The 22,088-nt window shown below is 50.1% G+C and overlaps 1 pseudogene; it reads right to left on the bottom strand.

Moving 5' to 3' along the window:
• Positions 1–720: 720 nt before the first annotated feature.
• On the bottom strand, positions 721–21,863 carry LOC136496227 (hydroxymethylglutaryl-CoA synthase-like; annotated as a pseudogene).
• Between the last annotated feature and the right edge of the window lie 225 nt (positions 21,864–22,088).

Here is a 22,088-nt window from a genome sequence, read left to right as displayed (position 1 = left end):
GCTTCAGCGTCACGAAGATGAAGGCGTCAAATATGATCTGGATCTACCGGACCACGCCCTGGTTTTCCCCCAATTTCCGTCTTTCCCGCCAAGACGAGGGGATTTGATCCATGTTGTCAGCAACGACGAGCCACCAGCAGTTGGCGAAACAGAACAAGAAAAGACTGCACGCGAAGTACGCAATATTGACCGGTTTAATCGCCGGCAAATCGAAGCTGAAGCAGACCAGGAGGCACGACGCATAAGGCTCCGACCACGTGACCTCAACAATGCTTTCGACAGGGTGGGGGACAAACAAGTCTTCAAGACCCCAAGCGCCAACGTAGCCGTCGCCATGGTGACAATGCAGCGGTTGCCCAACACTCCCGAGACCCAAGCAGTCCGTGATGACATACAAGCTTATCTGACAGCTGCTATGGCTCAGACCGCAGAGATGAATCAAGCCCGGGCTCCATCCGTTTCTGTCGAATCAAGCCACAGCCGCCAATACTCAAGTCGCTCACAGCCACTCAACCAACGTGGCTCGCACAATAACAACCCATCGGACAACCGTCAAGGCGGAAACGGTGGTCATGATGGTGGTCGGGACGACAACCGCCGTCGGGAGGATAACCGCCATGACGTTCGAGGCGACAACCACCGAGATAACCGCAACAATCGCCGTGATAACCACGGTCACCGCTTGTTCCACGTGTCCCGCTCCTCGGTGGTCTTAAGGCATTATGCTTTCCAGTCGTCACGTTCCTTGATCACGGCCTCCAGGTGCCTCTTGGCATTGACTTTCAAAACTGAAAATAGTACAAGACATCAAACGTGATGACACGACAAGGCAAGGTGGGCAATAGAATGAGAAAGGTGGTCTGGAGTGCTTACTTTTCAGGTCATCCTTCATTCTGGTAGTGTGGTCTTGGAGTTCTGACTGGCTGCGTGCCAGTTTCTCGTTGTCCTCCTTCAGGCGACCACATTCTACAAGCACACGGCTGTTCTCCCCCTAGAGGCGGGTCACTTCAGCTTCTAAACCTGCATTACAGCTATTACTGCCAAGAACAAAATAACACAAGTCCCGCACTTGCTATGATACGGTGAAAACTTATCTGTTTTCTCCCGCTCTTTGTTTTTGAGCTGGCCGACCAGGTTTTGGTTCTGTGCTTCTCGGTCTGTCCTCTCCTAGTCGGCGGCTTCAAGTTGGCGCCGTAGGCGTTCCACTTCAGCCATCAGCTCCTTATTGGTCGTCGTGATTCCTTCTATCTGGTCGAAGCACCTTTTTCGGTATCTTGCAGTTTTCATCAAGTCCTGCATATAGACAAGCTATGTCAGACAGTTCGACTACACAACAGGGTCAAGGACTCAAGCCAAATATACCTGGACTTCCGTCACCAGACGCTTGGCCGCCCGTTCGACTCTTAAGGTCTCTTCGACCTCTGGGATTTCCTCGTGCATGACCCATTCGTTGTTCCGATAGCGCGACACATATACATGTTGTTGCCTATCTTGGGGATGGCCCAGGACTTCTTCCACTTCATCCTCTTCAGCCTCCTGTTCGGGAGGCGGCACTGGTCTGGAGTTCGCAGACTCCACGACCACCAGGGCTTTCCCGCGAGCCGTCGCGTCGGCAACCATGTTCTAGGCAACTTCTGGCTGCTGCCCCTCGGCTAGATCCAGCTCCCTTGGCGCCGTGGTATCCGCCTCAGCAGGTTTTGTGCTTGGAGCACTTGTATTCTGCTCGGTTGTCTTCTTGACCAGCTGCTCGGGGACTAGCGTCTGGTCGTCCGCCTGCTGAGGCCCAGGCAGAGTCCCTGCCATGGGCTCCTCCATGGCTGGTTGCTGAGCAGTTGTCCCGCTGTTGTTGGTGAGGACGTTCCGCACCCAGCTAGCTGGTCGAGGCTTTCGGTGGACGCCGATCTAATGAATTCAGAGACAAATTCAGAAGATAATAGCATCCAATGCAAAATGCAAAGCTTACATCAAAAATATAGATACTTACAGTTTCGACTTGCGGAAGGATGTGGCGAAGGAACGTCTCCTCGACCGCCCCTGCTCCGCTTGCTCGGCAGTTTCCACCGGGACTTGTTCAACCTCCGGTACGGGCGTCGGAGTATGATGCGGCATGTTTCCTTCATCTGTCCTCTGTGTTGCAGTGGGCGGTGCTGTGACCACTGCTGGCCCAGAGGAGACACCCTGCTCCGTCGGTCCCACCTGCCTTCTCCTCTTTCGAGGGACGAGCCAGAAGATGTCCGCATCCTCTGCTTCATCGTCCGACAGGGGGAAGATGGCTTGACGTCGTTTGCTGGCAGCCGGACGCTTGCCAGCGGCTCTGGTCGAGGCATCCTCTACGGTCTCGAGTACCGCCCAGTGAACGTCGTCGGTCCTGGCACTGGTCTAGGCGGCTGGGCCGGTAGCTTGCGGCCATTCTACACCAGGGGGAGGCGACACGAACACTCCTGCCCGGTCACGGCCATTACACTGAGACACAAAATGAAGGAAAAGACAGTTATTTTCTTGATACAACATGACTCTACAGTTAAAAGGAGGCGTCATTTACCTTTGGGGGAGGTCGAGCCAGCTTGAAGGCGTGCTCGATGGCGTTCAGTGCAACATAATTGGGATCGGCTAGATTGAACAGCTCTCTAATCCTGGCCTTGATCTCCGTCTTGTCGAGCGGCTCTTTCCTGGTCCTTGTCGGATCCGCGCCCCCTTGGTACTCGAAGCCAGGATGAATCCTTTTCTGGCATGGCTGAATTTGTCGGCTAATGAAGTTGCCGACCACGCTCAGGCCATCAAGCCTTCCCCACGGGATCATCCCGAGCAGTTCGGCGATCTGTTCCAAGTTCTCGGGCTTCTCCGACCAGCTATTTTTCTTCTCTGGAATTAGCCCCACGTCGCATAGAGTGATGGTGTTCGGCTCTTCACGGATGTAGAACCATTTCTTGTACCACTCGTCCAATGAGGTGTTCCAGGGACAGTGCAGGTATTGGGCCTTCATGCCGTCATGCAGGTTCAGGTAGACGCCTCCGGCGATCTTCGAGCCACCGCTCCCTTTTTTCCGAAGACAGAACAGGTGGCGAAAGAGGTCGAAATGGGGCTGGAAGCCACCATACGCCTCGCAGAGATGGATGAAGGTAGAGACGAGAAGAATCGAGTTGGGATGCAGATTGCAAATCCCAATCTCGTAGTACAAGCAGAGACCTTGAAGGAAAGGGTGCACTGGAATCCCAAAACCCCGTTTGAAGAAATCTTCGAAAACCACGATCTCACCTGGTTGTGGATCGGGGAAGCTTTCTCCTTCCGGTGCGCGCCATCCAGCGAGGGCTTTGTTGTGGAGCACCCCCATGGCGACGAGGTCTTCGATGGTTTGCTCGTTGCTCCGATACTTCCACCACTCCTTCGCCATGATTCCGCCTTTCTTCTGGGCGTCTCTCCTTGCCATTACTCTGTCCTTTCTAGGGGGGTGGATGTGGTGGCAAGGGGATTTGGCGATGTTTATCGGAGGAATAGGGTTTGGCAAGAGGAAGACGAAGGTGGCGGCGGCGAATGACGATGGGGAACGGTGACAGTAACTTGCCAGATCTATATTATAAATAACAAAGAGTACCGTCGTTTCGTCCGCCCGAGTTTCTTGGGAGACGTGCGCACGCGCGACGGACGTTCACACCACCTCGAGATCTGCGCCAATAAACACGCTCCTTCGTTAACAGTGTACGCGCCTCTTCGTTGATGGTATAAGAGGGCCCACACTGACACACCTCAATATAGGTGTCAACCGACTGTTTGCCAGAAAAAAAAGGGGGAAGACAGAATGATGTACTATACCTATTTGCTTTTTTGACCAGGCATGTCAGATTGGACTTGGCAGAGAATAGAGAAAAATAAGTATACCAAATAATAGTACAAGCAGCGCAAGTGATCGTGGATTTGCCCTGACCACTACTGTGCTCAGGAACTGCCCAGACCACTACTGTGCTTGGGGATTGCCCAGACCACTACTATGCTTGGACACTGCCCAGACCACTTTTGTGTTCGGGGACTGCTCCGACCACGGCCGTGCCCGGGGACTGTTCCGACTATTACCATATTCAGGAACTGCTGTGACCACCGCTGTGCTCGGGTACTCTCCCGACCACTTCTTATAGTTTTGCTCTCCTCGGCTACATGTGATTTATACTCACATACAGTTGAGAGACATTTATTTGGATCTTGCTACAAGGTTCATACTTCGCCTTCCAGCAAGCTCGGGACTACGGAGGTACGATGCACCTGCCGGTGTATCTTGTTTTGCCTGTACGACAATTGGATTCTTAACTTCAGCGGAATTTCTTTTTTAGACCCTGGCACCATGTGCCTGCGTCACCTACCACCAGGCTCGGGGACTAAGTGGGCACACTTCACCTTGCGGTGAATGTGTTTGTTTAAATCGACCCCTGTGCTTTGAATGATTATAAGGATTATTAATATGCTCGGGGACTGCCCCGACCACTGCTTGAATAATGGTTCTCCTTGGCTACATGTGATTTGTACTCACATATAGTTAAGAGACATTTCTTTAGACCTTGCTACAAGGCTCATACTTTGCCTTCTAGCAAGCTCGGGGACTACGTCGGTACGATGCACCTGCCGGTGCATCATGTTTTGCCTGTACGGCAATTCGGTTTTCAACTAAACTATGAATTCTTTTTAGACCCTGGCACCACGTGCCTACGTCACCTACTACCAGGCTCGGGGACTAAGTGGGCACACTTCACCTTGCGGTGAATGTGTTTGTTTTTCGACCCATACGCTTCTGATGATCAAGGACGTCATGCTTCAAGACCACTTACATTTCTTTTCAGAAATACAAGTGGGCACACTTCTCAGGACAGAAATCTTTTTCTTTTTTCTTAAGAGCACCATACATTCTTTGGACAACCTACTTCTTCGGTGATGACGGTGGTCGGAGGCGTCAAGGATTCAAGCCTCGCTTGTCGGAGAAGGTTAAAATGGCGTGTCGCAGCATAATACATGATGCTCGGGGACTAGCTGTAGGGGTATTAACCCCTATACCCTTACGGCTAAGCTTGGGCTGGCCCGGATCGATGGGTTCAGTCCACCCGAAAGACGACGTGCGGCCCAGTTAACCTGATCGGAGTCCCGCACAAGGAATCAAGACGGATTTGGCGACCAAGCAGGATCCTAGTCAGTTAGAATAGGAATCCTTATCCGGCCACATATGGCAATTGTAACTGACTAGGATTAGTTTCCAGATCTATAACCCTGCCCCTCGGACTATATAAGGCGGGCAGGGGACCCCTCTAAAAAACATCTCTCATTGACATACAGCAATACAAATCAGACGTAGGACGTAGGTATTACGCCTTCTTGGCGGCCGAACCTGGATAAAACCTCGTGTCTGTCTTGCGTCACCGTCTTGTTTGGGGCTTGCGCATCTGTCTGCCGATAATCTACTACCTTGAGCATACCCCTAGGTAGACTGCCGACCATATTTCGTCGACATTCGTGGCCGGCCGCTAACCCGCCTCACTTGCCGCAAAGTTTATTAGCGGGCTTACGGCTTGCCATAAAGCTGCGGCTCTTGCGGACAAGTGTTCCGCGGACACAACAAACTTGTATGCAAAACCCACAAGACCCGCAAGACGTACAATACAGTCCCTCATGCAATTTTAATGAGAACAATGTCGATGTCAAGCCACTGCCATATGAGAACATAATGATTCGTTGGCCAGCCTGTATAAGAAGCAAAAATTAGCTGTGCAGAATGAAGATACATAAGTGCATGGAATAAAGGCACAAAACTCACTAGACTGTTGTGCTTGTTGTAGATTACAGATGCCAGTGCTGCATACAGAGATGCAGTATACATGTTACCGATTTGTTTTGGAAGCAAAGTTGACGGTTGAACTTTGATGTCATACAAATGCTTTGCAACTTGTTGAGAAGCCTGAAAGTTCATAGGATCAGCTTAGTGCTTACATCAATTAAGCTTTAAGAATTATCCACCAAATAAGAAACAATCTTTTCCAAGTCACAGCTTTAGTAACTTTCTTCACTAGTCAGATTTGCAAAAGGTGGAAGCTTCTCTTTAGCATCGTTATCAACTGAGCTAGTGTTGAAGAAAGAAAAGAAAATAGATAAGAAGCTTTGCCCGGGGACCAAAAGCGTTGAATAAAGAAAGGGTAACTTGTACCTCCCAAAAGAGAGGTCTTAGAGAACTTCAGAACATTATTTGGTTGACATACCAAAAGGATAAGTATTAATAAGTAGGAAAACGAATGCAATTTAAGCGTAAAGAAAACAAAATGCACCTGCAATTGTGCATGAAATCATTAAAGAAGAGTCAGGCGAAACTCTTCTGCACAAGCTGCGATACTAAATGGAAGTGTTAGCATTCCACATAAATTAGGTGAATGGATGGGAAGAATTAATCAGCTGCTAAAAATTATTAGTATTTGAGCAAGCGTGAAGTCACGATACCTTATTATATGGAGAATGGAACACGCAGTAATCTGCATCAGATATTGAGAACTGTTCTCCAACTAGCTTTTCATACCTTATGTCACTCACCATGCATGAATAGGATGTTACTCAAGACCAATACAATAGTAATCGCAGCAAGCTTACTTGGTACAAAACTGTCTATAACATGAATCTAGAGCCATCAAGTAGCATGTTTGAGATAACTTTCCATCAACAACCTACATAATATAAGTCCAAGAAATAAGCAATGGCACAGAAAATATGATAGATATACTGAGAAAGGAATAACGAAAAGTATCACTGTGATTTAGAGAAGTCCCTGTTAGCATGCCAAAGTAATTACAGTCATAGATATGAGAGTGGACATGGCTGAATCCTACCGGGTATTCACTTGCAAGATCTGGCTTGTAGAAATCATAAACATGGGCCATGTGGGAAGCTTTATATTTTCTTTCAAAAGATATAGGAGCATCTGGACCAATAGGCATTGCAATAGCAGCAGCACCCCCTGTAGGACGAGCAGGTCCTTCTGCATAAACCTGAAAAGAAAAATTGCATAAGGTAGTCTAGTGCTAAATGTTGCACAGAGACAGAAGGGGTAGACTTAACAACTAGGTTCCAAAACTAGGTGATTTGAGGTGACAAACCGCGCTGTCTGTGCAAACGACAAGGCCATAACGTCCATCCAATGATTTACTCTCAAGTCTCAACCCAATTCGCACAGTTCAACAGGGCAGCTGTTCCGCCATAGCATGCATTGCTCGAGTCAACTCCTTTAGTGTCAGTATTACCACTTTCCTGTGTTTGTATTTCATAGCAAACATTGACAATGACAGATTATTAGGTGAAACTGAAGTGGATGTAGCTAGCAAAATGATGAATGCCACATTGCAACTTTGGGTTAGGTGGAGTGCTCCCCCTCCATTCCTTTTTTTGTAATTTGCAGAGGCTGTGTCTCAGGGGACAAACCTCGAAAATTTGCATCAGCCATGTTTTGATGGACTTGCTTTTGTCTATCACCGTCTCACTACCAACCTCCAAGCGTCCAATGAGCTTAGGATCATTGTTGTACTTTTGCAGCAGGGATGCAACAACTGTCAAGCTGAGAGAATTTCTCGTCACGAACATTTGCAATTCAAGTAGATCGTTACATGAAACACATTCATCTTTTTGTAGCTTGCAACGTGTCCCGGTGGGATGGCTATTCCCTTTTGTCGCGATCGGTCTTCTTGGGGGCATGTAACCGTAGGATTCGGGAGGTCGAAAAGATTTTTCTTGATTTTGGTCCACTAGGATCCGATCGGTCCACCATCGTACGTACTATGACCGTGCGTTCGATCTCCTTGCGAGTCCACCGCGCGTAGCAGGGGTCCGGTCGAGGGTCGGCTCATCTTTGTGATCGTCGTCTCTCAAGCGTTTTTTCGATAAAATGGAAGGGCTGAGCTGTGCCATGTTTTTTCTCGATGGACGAAACATGGTGCTTGACGAGTTATTAACGGGCTAGTCCGAGTGGGGTCCCGGCTTCTCGTTCATCGAGGTCCGGCATGGGTCAGCTGGTGGCCGACTCTAGATTCTTAGTGACCAATCCATATAGTTATCGAGTCTGTTCGACCGGTCCTAAGGGCTCGTTGCCTTTCTTTGAGGAAAGACCATGGACTAGGAACCAACCATGACTCGAACGTGGGCCAGGATGCCTGCGGCGCTCGTGTGCCCGAGTACTGGCCGCTAGTTTTGCCCATCCCTTTCCCCTCCTCGCTCTTAGGGTGCCCCGGAGCGGCTGTGAACCCATCGGTGGGCTGACCTTTGAACACCTAGGTCTGAATGGGCCGTAGGAGGATTTTTAGCTCTGTATCTCTCCTTACCTGCGATGGTTCTTGGTCTATCGAGGGAGCGAACCGTCATCGGGCGTGTCCTTTGAGGGCGCGGAAAGAGATTGTGTGCGCACGATCTTTGAAGTGAGGTGACATGACGCGACGCAGTGGGCGTGTGAATCTGGGCGGATGGTTTGCCTTTTTGCCCCACTCCGCCATATGAATAGCAACCTCCCACTTCATGTTTCTGCACATCAAAACCGCTGCCTTACCTTCTCTGTTTCTCTGCCGCCGCTGTTCAGATCTACCATGCTTGCTAGTCCACCACCAGAGCCCTAGATCTATAGCCTCCAATCCTCTGCCGCCACCTTTGCTTCTCCGTAGCCACCTCCATCCTCTATGGATTCGTGGCATCGCTCTGATGTTACCGATGCGTGCATGGAGGGCCTTGTCAAGCATGGTCTTCTCCATGGGAGGACCGATGCGGTGGAGTGGCTTGTGCCCGTTCACAAGGAGGCGCTAACGCTGCCCGACGGCTACGTCGTCTCCTTCACACTCTTCCATGAGCGCAGACTCGTGGTTCCTCCTCACCCGTTCTTCCAGGGTTTGCTGCACCATTATCAGATTGAGCTATAGCACTTGAACCCCAACAAGATCCATCACATCGTGGCCTTCATCACGATGTGTGAGGGGTACCTAGGGATCGAGCCCCACTTTGAGCTATGGAGATATTTCTTTCCATCTCCTTGATGAAGAAGAAGGAGAGAGGCCAGGATACCCTGGTGCCGATAGGATGCGTGGGCATCCACCTCTGGGGGCAGTGGGCGGCCAAGTACATGCACTACTAGCTCTCTAGATCCAATAAGGGGTGGCACTCACATTGGTTCTACCTGAAGGATGACCCTGCTGCACCCTTGCCTGTCTTCTCTGGGCGTTTGATCAAAGAGGTTCTACCATCATGGTCGTGGGGGCAACCCCTCGAGGAGAAGAAGAGGATGCATGACCTCCTCGAGGTCATCACGTTCCTAAAGATCCACAGCATCTGTAGGGCCGGCGTCATCGGGGGGTATCACGCGAGGAGGGTGGCGCCCCTAATGACGCGCGTCCTTCTGCTGTACGGGATGACGCCCGACACATAGCTCGTTGGGACGATGCTCACCTAGGGGTTGCTCCATGATAGCGAGGTCATGCAGCGCATCAAGGAGGCCACAAGGGAGGCCGACACTGTGTTACCGATCTCGGGGCATCCTGTGATACGCCCAGACATGGGCTTCATCAAGCTGTCGGCTGGGTTAGTCTTTCGGGACTCCGTCGCACCGCTGCCAGAGCACACAACCATGAGGGTGGCAAATCATGCTGTGGATGAATAACGAAAGAAGAAGAAGGATGATGAGGAGAAGAAACGGTGGTTGAAGCAACAAGCGAAGCTGCAGCGAGGGAAGCGGCGTAAAGGCTCATCGAAAGAAGAGGGGAAGAGGAGGAGGAGGAGGAGGAGGAGGAGGATGGCTCTATGTCACCCATCCCGTGGGATGATCTGGCCGCCGGTGACGAGGGCCCGCCTTCACCATAGGCGGGGCCCTTCCTGTGGCATGTCACGAGGCAGGAGGAGGAGGACGCGCCCCCAGAGCTGGCAGAAGTGAACCGCCCCACTGAGTCTAGACCTTCAACGATGGCCTCAGGACCGACAGAGCCAGGCCGCCTCACCTCGTTCGAGCCTTGGATGGTGGCCCAGAGCTAGCGGAAACAGGTCACCCCGCTCCATCCGAGCCCTCGGTGGTGCCTCCGGAGTCATCGGGAGGTGGCTGTTTTGATTCCTCTGAGCCCTCCGAGCCGAGGGAGGGCTTAAAGTGGCAACGTGCCAACAAGGAGTAGCCAGGGTCAGACAAGCTGGCCCCAAAATGTCCTCGTATGATGGCGTCAACATGAGCCAAAGAGTTTTTCATCCTTTTGTTCTAACAAATTTTTGCCGCAAACTGACCGCCATGTCCCTTGCAGCGTCGGAGGACATGGGACTCTCCTGCGGCTCACTCTAAAAAAGTCCTCCAACAAACGTGCTAGGAGTCGGCTGGCGCCACGCCGATGGTTAGAGCGAGTGGCGTTGGGGCAGCTACGTCATCAACTAGGGAGGCGCAACTGATGGCTACGTCGAGGGAGGGTGCGTCTAGGGTGCCCGTGGTAGGCGCGGCGTGGCCGATCATGCCCTTGATGTCGTAGGCGGAGGCAACACGACCGGAGCCTTTATTTGTGTAGGTGGCCATATCCACAGCGGGGCAGAAAAAAGGGGGTGCACCTAAGTTATCCTGCGTGGATGTGGTGACAGGACATGCATCTGTGTCTGTGTCACCCGCCCCCTCCATTGCTAGAGGAGCCGCTCTGGAGGAGTTGCCACCATCATAGAGGTCGGCGCCGCTTGAGGTTGGTGTGGGGACATCCCAGTCTCTAGTTTGGGTGTCTGTCCTTGATGAAGCGGTAGAGGATAGGGAATAGGGAAGCATCCACACAGAGGATGGGGACGCGGTTCGCGCCCTGACGACCATGCTGAGCTCAATGCATGACATTATCACCCTGGTTGGCCAGGTGTGATATGACCGTGCTTCCCAACCCTTATGTTCTCTTTCTGCGCCTCTAAGTCTTATCTTCTTTGCAGATACTTATGGCTCGCAACTAGAAGAGGTCCTAGTTCCTTACTGAGGAGACATGACAGAGTGAGGGGTTGGCCGCATAGCTCGCTGCTGCCCATCTAGAGGTGGCCAAGCTTGCCCCTGCCATCCAAGAGGTGGCCGACCTCTAAGTTAGGGAGAAGGATGTTCGCAACGACGCCCGTGAGGCCGAGGAGAAGCTCGTGGCCTTGATTGAGAGGGCATGCACGGACGCCGTGGAGGCCGAACGGCTACAGAAGGAGTGGGATGATTTGCTCCGGGCCATGGAGGAGCTCTGTATGGGGACTAAGCTGGCTCGCTAGGAGCACACCATCGCTCAGCAGCGGATTGGCCACCTCGAGAATGAGCTTCGGAGGGAGAGGGACCTAAAGGTTGCAGTCGAGGGCGTATTCACCGGGCTCGTCGTGGAGGTTGGGCAGCTCTAAGAGGTCCTACACCTAGAGGCTGAGGTGACCCGATAGCGTGATGAGGTGTGCAAGCTTTGGTCGGATGTGGATGGTAAGTCTCTGGTTTCCCTTGCCGTCTTTCTCCTAGGAATCCATGGTAAGCCTTTTGACACGGTCGGTACATGACTTGGACAAGTCTCGATGACAAGCTTAGGGTAGAGGTGGCAAAAAACCACGGCCTAGAGAAGGAGCTCAGCGAGGTGAAGGACACCCTCTAGAAGGAGAGCGACAAACATGACAACCTATGTGTCGCCGTCCAGCTAGTCTGCGATGAGCTCGAGCTGGCCCCGGAGCAGGAGACAAGCTCACTCATGGTTCGTGCTACCCGAATCACTGTCCAGGCACACGATATGGCAAGGAGCACGCTTTGCTTTGGCATTCACCAATCATTCGTGATCGCCCATTCTCATTATGAGAACATCGATCTAGCGATGATGAACCATGGCTTTGTGCCCATCTATACCGACACCGAGCTAGATGACATCGAGAAGGAGGTGGCCCCTCTAGTGCATGACCTTTCTGCCAAGATAGAGGATGTGATCTTCCCCCCGAGGGGCTAGTTTAGTTAGATAGGTTAGGCGGTGCACTTGTAATTAGCGGACAACTTCGAACCCTTCTATTTCATCTAAACAAACTTGTTTTTTCATCTGAACAAATTTTTTCTTTCTCCCTTTTTTATGTGTAAAAAGGGGTTAATGCGTTCTGCCCTTCCTATTGTTATGATCGTAGAGCTCGAGGTGTGGGTGGGAAACTCTGGTCATGCTAGTAAGCAAGAGTGCCATAGCCGCTGGGGTATAGGTTTCTGCAGTCCGACCAGTTTTTCTCGGCGTTCATTTCCGCAAAACCTTGCCTCTAGTTTTTAACATGAGAAAGGGTTGGGCACGATGACTATTTCAGAAAGGGTATATGTATACCCTTATTAGCCCCGAGTGAGACCTGACCCTTGCCATTGTCGGGGTCAGGTTTCACTAAATACCGAGGAGACGATAGCAAAACTGGTAGGGGAAAGCGTTTTTTTTGTTTTCAGAAACATTATTCTTAGTTTTCGTATGTATCCCCTCCCTAGGATACAAGCCATCATTCTATGACCACGTGTTTGGTCTCCGTACAAGTCCAACTTCCCTTGAGCCCCCACGCGTTGTAGGGGTCAGGTCGAGGGGTCAGCTTGTCTTTGTGATTATCACCCCATCCATGGTTTCCACAACCAGAGGGGTTGAGCTAATATTACTTGTCTCAATGGCTCGAGTGTCGTGCTTGGTGATCTCACTAACGGGCATGTTCGAGTGGAATCTGGGTTCGTCATTTGTAACGGGGTCGGCATAGCCCTCATGTGGCATTCCACTAGTCCTTAACCAGCCTCTCGGTAGATGCCCAAGTTGTTCTAGAGACTGATTCAAGTGGCACATTGGCCTCTCCTCGATGGAGATTCTATGGACATGGCTTGAGGTTAGGATCGAACAAGAAGGTCGAGATGAAACCTGTCTCCTTCTGAGTGGGTCGAGCAAAGGCTGCTGGGACTCATCTACGTTTTCTCCCTAGCTCTATTTGATGCGAGGCAGCCTCGAGCCCTTTACGGGCCGACCTTCGAACCTCGGTCGGTTGTCGCTCATGTTGAATGAGACAACTATCGCTTCGTATCGCGATGCGAAGCGTTGTGATGCAATAATTGCATATGCGATGCTTGGATGTATGAGAATGGATGAATGAATGCTCATGCACTAGAAAAGTAAACTGGGGGTTGGTAAAGTTACCTCGATGGCTCGAGTGACGGGTTCGGGGAGCTCTTACCAGATATGTTCGAGTGGAATCCGGGTCCATCGTTTGTGATGGAGTTGGCATAACCCGCATGGGGCATCCAACTGGTCCTTACCCGTCTCTCGGCAGCGGCATGAGCCATCCGATCGACTTGGGTGATCCGCTGGCATAGGACTTACCTCAATGGCTCAAGTGACGGGTTCGGAGAGCTCTTACCAGATATGTCCGAGTGGAATCTGGGTTCATTGTTCATGATAGAGTCAACATAACCCACATGGGTCATTCTACTACTCCTTACATGTCCCTTGGCAGCGGCCCGAGCCATTCGATCGACTTGGGTGACCTCCTGGCACATGACTTACCTATAGAGATAGAGGATGAGATCATCCCTCAAGAAATTAGTTAGGCAGATAAGCCAGGCGGTGAGCTCGTAATAAGTGGACAAGCTCTTAAATTTTGTTATGGCCAAATAGATTTTTAGCCCTTCCTCCCCTTTTTGTATAAAAAGGTTAATGCATTTTGACCCTTTCCGTTGTTAAGGCAATAAAGCTTGGGGTGCAGGTGAACAAACTCTGATCACGCTATTGAGCAAAAACACCATAGCCGCTGGGGCATAGGTTTCTTATAGTTTGACTAGTTTTACTCGACGTTCGTTTCCACAACCCTTGCTTCTAGATCTTAACGTGAGAGAGGGTCAGGCATAGAGAATGTTTGCTAGGTGGATATACTCTTAAATGCGTCCTAACCCTTTCTATAGTTAAGGCTTAAGAAGCTCGAGGTGTGGGAAAAACTCTAATAATGCTGGTAAGCAAAAACAATGGAGCTGCTGGGGTGTAGGTTTCTTGCAGTCTAACCAGTTTTACTCAACATTTGTTTCCATGACCCTCGCTTCTAGGTCTTAACGTGAGAAAGAGTCGGGCATAGAAAATGTCTACCGGATAAATATGCTCTTATCGACCCCCGAGTGAGGCCTGACCCCCTGCCATTGCTGGGGTCGGGTGTCGCTAAAGATTGAGGAGTTGATAGCAGAACTGATAAGAGAAAGCGTGCATAAATTAAGGGTAAAAGCGACGTAGCTATTTGATGTTCTAGGCATTGACAAAGACTTTACCATCGATGGTCCTGAGCTTGTAGGTGCCTGGTCGAAGAACTTTCATGACGACGTACGATCCCTCCCACGGTGGAGAGAGCTTGTGGTGGTTCTTGTTGCTCTAGACGAGGTGGAGCACTAGGTCCCCGATGTTGAAGGCCTAACCCCACACTCGATGGTTGTGGTACTAGTGTAACGCTTGCTGGTACTTGGCCAAGTGAAGGAGGGCAATGTTGTGTGCTTCATCTAGCTGGTCCATGGCATCCTCGAGGGATGCCTTGTCTCCCTGTTCATCATACGCCCTGACCCTCGGTGCTCCATAATCGAGGTCGGTCGAGAGGATAGCCTTAGAACCATAGACCATGAAGAATGGCGTGTAGCCGGTGGCCTGGCTAGGGGTTGTCCTCAGGCTCTAGAGCCCCGCGGGAACCACCGTGACCCATTGTCTACCAAACTTGTTCAATCGGTTGAAGATCTTAGGCTTGAGGCCTTGTAGGACCATGCCGTTCACGCGCTCGACCTGCTCGTTCATGCAGGGGTGCGCCATAGCTGCCCAATCGACGTAGATGTGGTAGTCATCGTAGAATTGGAGGAATTTCTTCCTGATGAACTATGTGTCGTTGTCCATGATAATGGAGTTTGGGACTCCAAAACAATGGATGATGTTAAGAAAGAATAGCATGACCTGCTCGAAGTTCATCATGAAGATCGATCGAGCCTCTATCCACTTTATAAACTTGTCTACGTGACAAGCAAGTGCTTATAGCTCCCAGGCGCCCTCTTAAGAGGTCTGACCAGATCGAGCCCCTAGACCGTGAATGGCCACATGATGGACATCGTTTGGAGTGCTTGGACTGGGATGTGGATCTACCGAGTATAGTATTGACACCCTTCATAGGTGCGCACAATCTATTCAGTGTCGGCAACTATAGTTGGGCAGTAGAAGCCTTGTCAGAACATGTTTTTGACCAGGGTCCTAGGTGCGACATGGTGCCCATAGACCCCATGTAACACCTTTGGTGTTACGAGCTCGTTAGCAAAAAGATTTAGACCTAACAAGATTTTCAAAATGATTTTTCTTGGATTTTAAAATTAAAAAAAAATAGTTTCTTGCGTCCACGGTAGAAATCTAAAATTATATTTAAAAGCATTGTTGTCCTTGCCGCACTGTCGTTCTAGACGTTTGAGTACAGTGGTACGTCTCCCCTGCTCTAAATAAATCCATCATCCAAATTATTAACGTCGCGTCGTGTTGTCGGACCCTATCGCCGTGTACGCGGGCTCGCTAGATATTGTCGATGGAGCAGTACCGCTGTCTGCCTCTACTGTCTCATCGCATTATTGTCTTCGTCGTAGTGCCATTGCCTACTTTTGTTATTATTATATTATCAGCATCAGCAGCATGTCATGCGGCGATGGTGGTGAACCGCACACCTTTTGTTATTATACATGCTGCGCTTACCACTCATCAGGCTTAGCAGTACGGACATCCAGCCTTTAGCTACTACAATGCCTAGTCTTTGTCCAGGCACATGATCAAGTTGCATCGCGTTACGAGGCTGGTGGTGAACCACACGGCTCCTCGCGCTTGCTCTATACTGTCCCTATCCGCTCTCATCCTTGCCTGCCTCAGTTGTCTGCCTTGGCGAGCAAAAACTACAAGTCACGGCACGCCTAGGCAAGGGACAGGCCGGGTCACCTCTGTGTCGCTGCTGCTACTCCCGCTCCACAGCGCTGCCCTTCTTTTTCTTCCCCGCGTAGCGTGCCGTGCCTACAGCGTTGCCCGTCGCCTCTTCCTTCCCCCCTGCTCGTGATGCTCATGCGTGCCCTCAGCCGCGTCCTGGGCCCATGTTGCCGCGTCACGTCACCAAAGCTACCATGTTCCGTCGGCGAGCCACCCCTCCGCTCAACGCCCTGCACGCCCACGCCCCTCGGTCCCACCGCTGCCCGTAGTTGCGCGCCGCCGGGCTGCCGTGCCGTATCTGACCGCTCGCGCCCCTTGTCCTGCTCGCCCTTCTCACCTACGCAGGTGCCGTCCCTCCCCCGCAGGAGTCCCCATGGTCACTCAGGACTGTCGTGCCTCGCCCGGGACCCGTGCCGCTCCACCGTAGAGCACCACGCCGTTGCCGCGCCTCCCTCTGCTGCCGCGTGTGCGCGCAAGCGCGTGCGCCCCTCGGTCGCCCTGAGTCTCCGTCTCTTTGGCGTTGCCCCTTTCTGCAGTGCAATGGACACTTCCACCGCCCCTACCACATGCGAGCACGTCAATCCATGGAGCCGTCTTGCACGCCGATCCGTCCACGCTGAGCTTGGCCACCACCTCGCCGCTGCTCAGTTGCCTACTGTAGCTGCCGTCGTGGGCTCCACCTCCATGGCACCGCCCAGCCAGGTGTGCGTTAGGTCCGCCAGAGCCTAGGTGCCTACACCTCGCCTCCCCGGTCCCCTCCGTCACCACAGCGCCGCTACCGCCTACCACCGGATTAGGACTGGGCATGGGTGCAGTCAGTCATCGCCCTACCGTGCGGCCGACCAGCTCGCCCTCACTGCCATCGAACCATGCACGGGCCAGCGGATTGCTCCATGCTCTGCTTTTGGGAAGAGAGAGCAAGGTGAGAAACAGAAATAGGACTTTTCCTTAGATCTAGTTGCGCAACGCTAGACTCAAGTGAATAGTGCTCATGTCCTACGGGTAAATTTAAGAAAAGTAAAGGGACCTTGTCGCAAATGTGCCACTGGCCGCGCGCCCGCCTGGGCCTCTGGCCGACCTGCTCCCACAAGTTGGGCTCCCTTGCCAGGGCCGGCCGTTTTTGGCCTGTTGGGCCGCGCGCCCTGTGCATCCACAGCCTCGGCTTGCTTGACGCCGTGCCTAGGCCGTCCGCATTGCACCCCGCCTAGGCCAGCCTGGTTCCCGATGCGCTTGGGCCGCGCTGAGCGCCTATGGGCCAGCCTGGTGCTGCACACGTTGGGCCGCGCTTGCCGCACTTGGGCCGCTGGACCGAATGTGTGGCCGCTGGCCTTTAGTCTTATAAAGCGATTGCTAATTTAGTCTTGGGAATAAAATTGTAAAATCAATATAAAATAGTATAAGGATCCAAAAATTATGAAACCATTTTTATTAAGTTCCTAAAACTATTATCTATCTATTAGCATAATTAGTTCAGTTAGTTTTAAAATGTTTTTAGGGTTGCTATAATTATTTTAACATGCTTAGTATTGTTAAAATGTGAACTTGTAGGAATTATTGTGATAAATTGGTAATAGTGTTGGATTTAAAATTTTTACAGTAGGCTCGTAGCAATATTAGGTACTCTCTGTAATTTTTGTAGCTCCAGAATAATTAGTTTGCTAGGTTAACTATTGAGCCCTAGTTTGGATATATATTAAACCAATGAAATAAAGAAACAACTTGGGTTTATATAACTAAAATATTTGTTGGGAAATAACGTCTTATTCGACAACATAGATACATAGACTAGCATTAGAGCTATCTCGTTAGCTTGTGAGGCATGATTAGGTTTCTAAGCATTTCGGCTGTCGTTGATTATTTACATCTATGCATTTGCATCAATGCATATCATATAGGTATGATGATGGGTCAACGAACCAATTGAAGGATGATTGGGAATTCGAAGATGGTGTAATGGTATTCTCTCCAGGAAATAATGCAATAGGCTTGTTATTCAGCTGATGGTGGATGATCTGAAGATGAAGATACTAACTTTTTAATATATATCTTACCCAGGCAAGCCTCGGTGAATAACCCCTACTTTTCTACAGTTTAAACTATATTTGTGCATTAGGTTTTAAGGAGTTGAATGAAACCCACTTGCATATATATATATATCTTAATCCTATGAGTCTTACTAGTATGATAGGATCGGGTAGATTGCTATGCTACAAAAACAGGTAGAAGTCGGGTGATTGACTGTCACTCGTGAGATATAGAAAATATGTTACTATATCATTATCACTTGGAATATATAAAAATAGTGGAAGGGAAAATGGTGATCGGGCAGGGATAGGGTTTGGGTATTGGTGGGTGTAAGAGGTTGTGTCACCATGGACACGAGGCATGGCTTGGTTACACTGCTTTCCCTGTCTATGTCGGTTAAGGATTGGTCGTTGCATAAGCCATCGAGGCAAGTCACAGATTTCTTTATCCCGAGCACATACTTGTGTATGGGTGCTTGGAAGACTTGTTGCTCTCTTGTCGTGGGTTTTGACTCTTTCCGGACCGACTGTCAGAGTTTTGTTTTGGTGGAGGAGGTCCTTGCACCGCACTGAGTCCGGGACTCAGGGGCGGGGGCTTGGAGTCCCAGTTTGGATGGGGACCTAGGACCCCAGGATAGAAGGGTGATGGGTTGGTCCTGCTTGTGCCTTAGGTACAAATGGGGCGTGTGTTTTTGGGGTACCCAGTTGGAGACATTGATTCATGAATCGCCGTCGAGTCGGTATGGCTTGTCTTATGCCTAGCACCGTAGTAAGAACTAGAAGATGAAAGATGGAAAGAAAAGGAAATCTGATTGCTTACCACCTACTTAAAAGTAGCACAGGCGCTTACATAGAATGGTTAGTTAATGAACTAATGTGACTATTAATAAAAATCGAATATAAGGACGCACGCTTATTAATGCTTCCTGCAAATGCAATAAACCCATAAGCCAGATAGCCTTGCATATCCTTGGAGTCTTTTCTTTCCTCCTGTCGGGTAAGTCTTGCTGAGTATAATTGAGTAATTAGGGTTTTATTCCCCCTGTTGTAGTTGACAGTTGGATGCTAGAGCTGACCCTTGTGTGCGGATTCCTCCTGGTGGGCTCAGAGAGGGTTTCCTTTACACTATGATCATAGTTTTTATTTATAACTTTCATCAAATACTTTTATAAATGGAAGTTTCATAATTTATTATCATAGTTTGTATATATCAATACTTCATCATGTCATGATTAGATATTTATTTTTGCTATAATTCTGATCACATGTTTATCTTCCCTTGTTCAATTAAATTGTTTATAATTCTAATAATATGATTACATTCCGCTGTTGTAATAATAAACATTATACTCTGATGTTGTATTAAAAGTGATGTAAGAAATGGTTAAGAAGGATGTAAGCTTTATTCTCTCATTTGTGATCCTGATGGCAAAATGTGGATTTTTGGGTTCTCCCCTAGGGTGTGTCCGATAGAACCGAGTGATTTAGTGTTCTCCCCTGAGTTCTTAGTGTCTAATGGAAGACAAGCACTCTTGGGAGGCATTAGATTAGGTGGTTCTGCCACACCCCACCATGGATATCACTCAGTAAATGCTTCCCTTGTTCGATGGGGATGCAGCACTACAGGATCCCAGTGTGGCTTCACTTATAGATCCCACCCTTAATGGCGACAAGGATTTGACATGACACGCAAGCCGCTGAGCCTCCATTTTGTCTGTCAGTAGCACCTCATGGAGGAGGTAGTCGAGGTAAGGAATCCTCTAGTTAGCCAGAGGGACGGGCTCTGTTGCTTTTTCCTCATCAAGCTCCATGACTTTAGGGTCGGATGGAGCCGATGGCTGGTCAGCCCTCGAGCCTAGGGTAGGTGGCCTGCCACCAGTCTATTCTGGCTCCTTGTAGCAGACCAAGGGCTTTTACTAATCACTAGTGAAGACGCCCATCGGCACCAGCTCTCGGCCAGACACCGTTTTCACCAGCGCATCGGCCGCCTCGTTGAGACGCCTTAGGATGTGATTGAACTTGAGGCCGTCGAACTTGTCCTCTAGTTGGTGGACTTCTCGGCAATACGCAACCATCTTGGCATTGTGGTAGCTTGATTCCTTCATGACTTGGTCAATGACTAGCTAGGAGTTACCTCGGACATCAATCCATCAGATACCCAACTCGATAGCGATGTGTAGGCTCTTGATGAGTGCCTCATACTCGACCACATTGTTGGAGGAGGGGAAATGGATGCAAACCATGTACCTCATGCATACCTCGAGGAACAAAATGAAGACCAGCCCCATGTCGGCGCCTTTCTTCATCAGCAATCCATCAAAGTACATCGTCTAGTACTCTTGGTCGATGACTACTGGCGGCATTTAGATCTCGGTCCACTCTATAATGAAATTAGCCAGCACTTGGGAGTTGATGCCTTGACCCATTAGCTCAAGTGCCCACTTCATGATTCTTGCCGTGGCATCTCGGTTTTGGACGACCTCGCCGAGAGGGAAGGATGTCACGACCATCACTGGATGTGACTCAAAGTAGTGACACAACTTCCTCTTAGCGATAAGGACGCCATATAGGAGTTTCTAGATTTGGGGGTAGCGAGTCTTAGAATCAGACAAGACCTCACTAATGAAGTACATGGGACGCTGCACTTTGAGGGCGTGTCCCTCTTCTTCTCGCTCTACCATCAGGGCGGCGCTGACCACTTGTGTGGTGGCCACAATGTAGAGCAAAAGTGATTCCTCGTTGGTCGGAGGTACTAGGATCGAGGCCTTCGACAGGAGCTACTTGACCTTGTCAAGTGCCTCCTGGGCCTAGGGTGTCCATTTGAAACAGTCAGCCTTTTTCAGAAGCCGATAGAGGGGAGACCTCGTTCGTCGAGGCACGAGATAAAGCGGCTGAGTGTGGCGAGGCACCCTATAACTTGTTGTACCCCTTTTATGTTTGGAATCAAGCCTATCCTTATGATGGCCAAGATCTTCTCTAGGTTGGCTTTGATGCCACACTTGGAGACTATAAAACCTAGCAGCATACCCCTTGGGACCCTAAAAATGCACTTCTCAGGGTTGAGCTAAATGTCGTTTGCTTGGAGTTTCGTGAAGGTCTGCTCTAGGTTGGCCATGACCTGGTTAGCCCATTTGGACTTGACCATGACATCATCTACGTAGGCCTAAATAGTCCACCCGATGAGATCCCCAAAACACTTGAGCATGCAGCGTTGGTGCATAGCCCCACATTTTTTAGATGGAACGACATTGTGATATAGCAGAATGATCCAAATGGGGTAATGAAAGACTTCATGAGCTGGTTGGACTCTTTCATCATGATTTGATGGTATTTGAAGTATGCATCAAGGAAGCAAAGGGTTTCGCACCCTGAGGTCGAGTCGACTACTTGGTCTATGCGTGGCAAAGGAAACAGATTTTTTGGACATGCTTTGTTGAGACACATGTAGTCAACACGCATTCTCCATTTCTGATTCTTTTTTTGTACAAGAACGAGATTGGCCAACCACTTGGGGTGGTATACTTCCTTGATGAACCTGGCTACCAAAAGCTTCACAATCTCTTTGTCGATCGCCCTGCGTTTCTCCTCATTGAAGTGACGCAGGCGCTGCTTCACCGGCTTGGAGCCTGGCCTGATCTTCAAGGCATGCTCGATGACTTCTCTTGGAATGCTTGGCATATCTAAGGGTCACCCACGCAAAGATGTCTCTATAGGCACAGAGGAAGTCGACGAGCGTGCTTTACTATTCGGAGGAAAGCGTGGTGCCAATACGCACCACTTTGTCCTTGGAGCCACTGGGGTCTATGAGGACCACTTTGGCACCTTCTATAGGCTCAAAAGACTCGGCCGACTGCTTGGGGTCAGGTGCTTCTTTGATGGCCTCTTCCTTGATGGCCACAATCTCCTTGGAGGCGACAATTGCCATGGCGTGTTCACAGCACTCGACCTCACACTCGTAGGCTCGCTGGAAGGAGGTGCCAATGGTGATGACCTCGCATGGACCCAACATCTTCAACTTTAAATAGGTGTAGTTGGGGATAGTCATGAACTTCGCTTAGCATGGATGTCCTAGGATGGTGTGGTAGGTTCCGTGGAACCCGACCACCTCAAAGGTAAGGGTCTCCATCCTATAATTGGTCGGATTCCCAAA

Source organism: Miscanthus floridulus, chromosome 12 (assembly GCF_019320115.1).
Source record: "Miscanthus floridulus cultivar M001 chromosome 12, ASM1932011v1, whole genome shotgun sequence".
Classification (NCBI taxonomy): Eukaryota; Viridiplantae; Streptophyta; class Magnoliopsida; order Poales; family Poaceae; genus Miscanthus; species Miscanthus floridulus.
The sequence above is the reverse complement of the archived record's forward strand: the minus strand, read 5'-3'. Positions and strand labels throughout refer to the sequence as shown.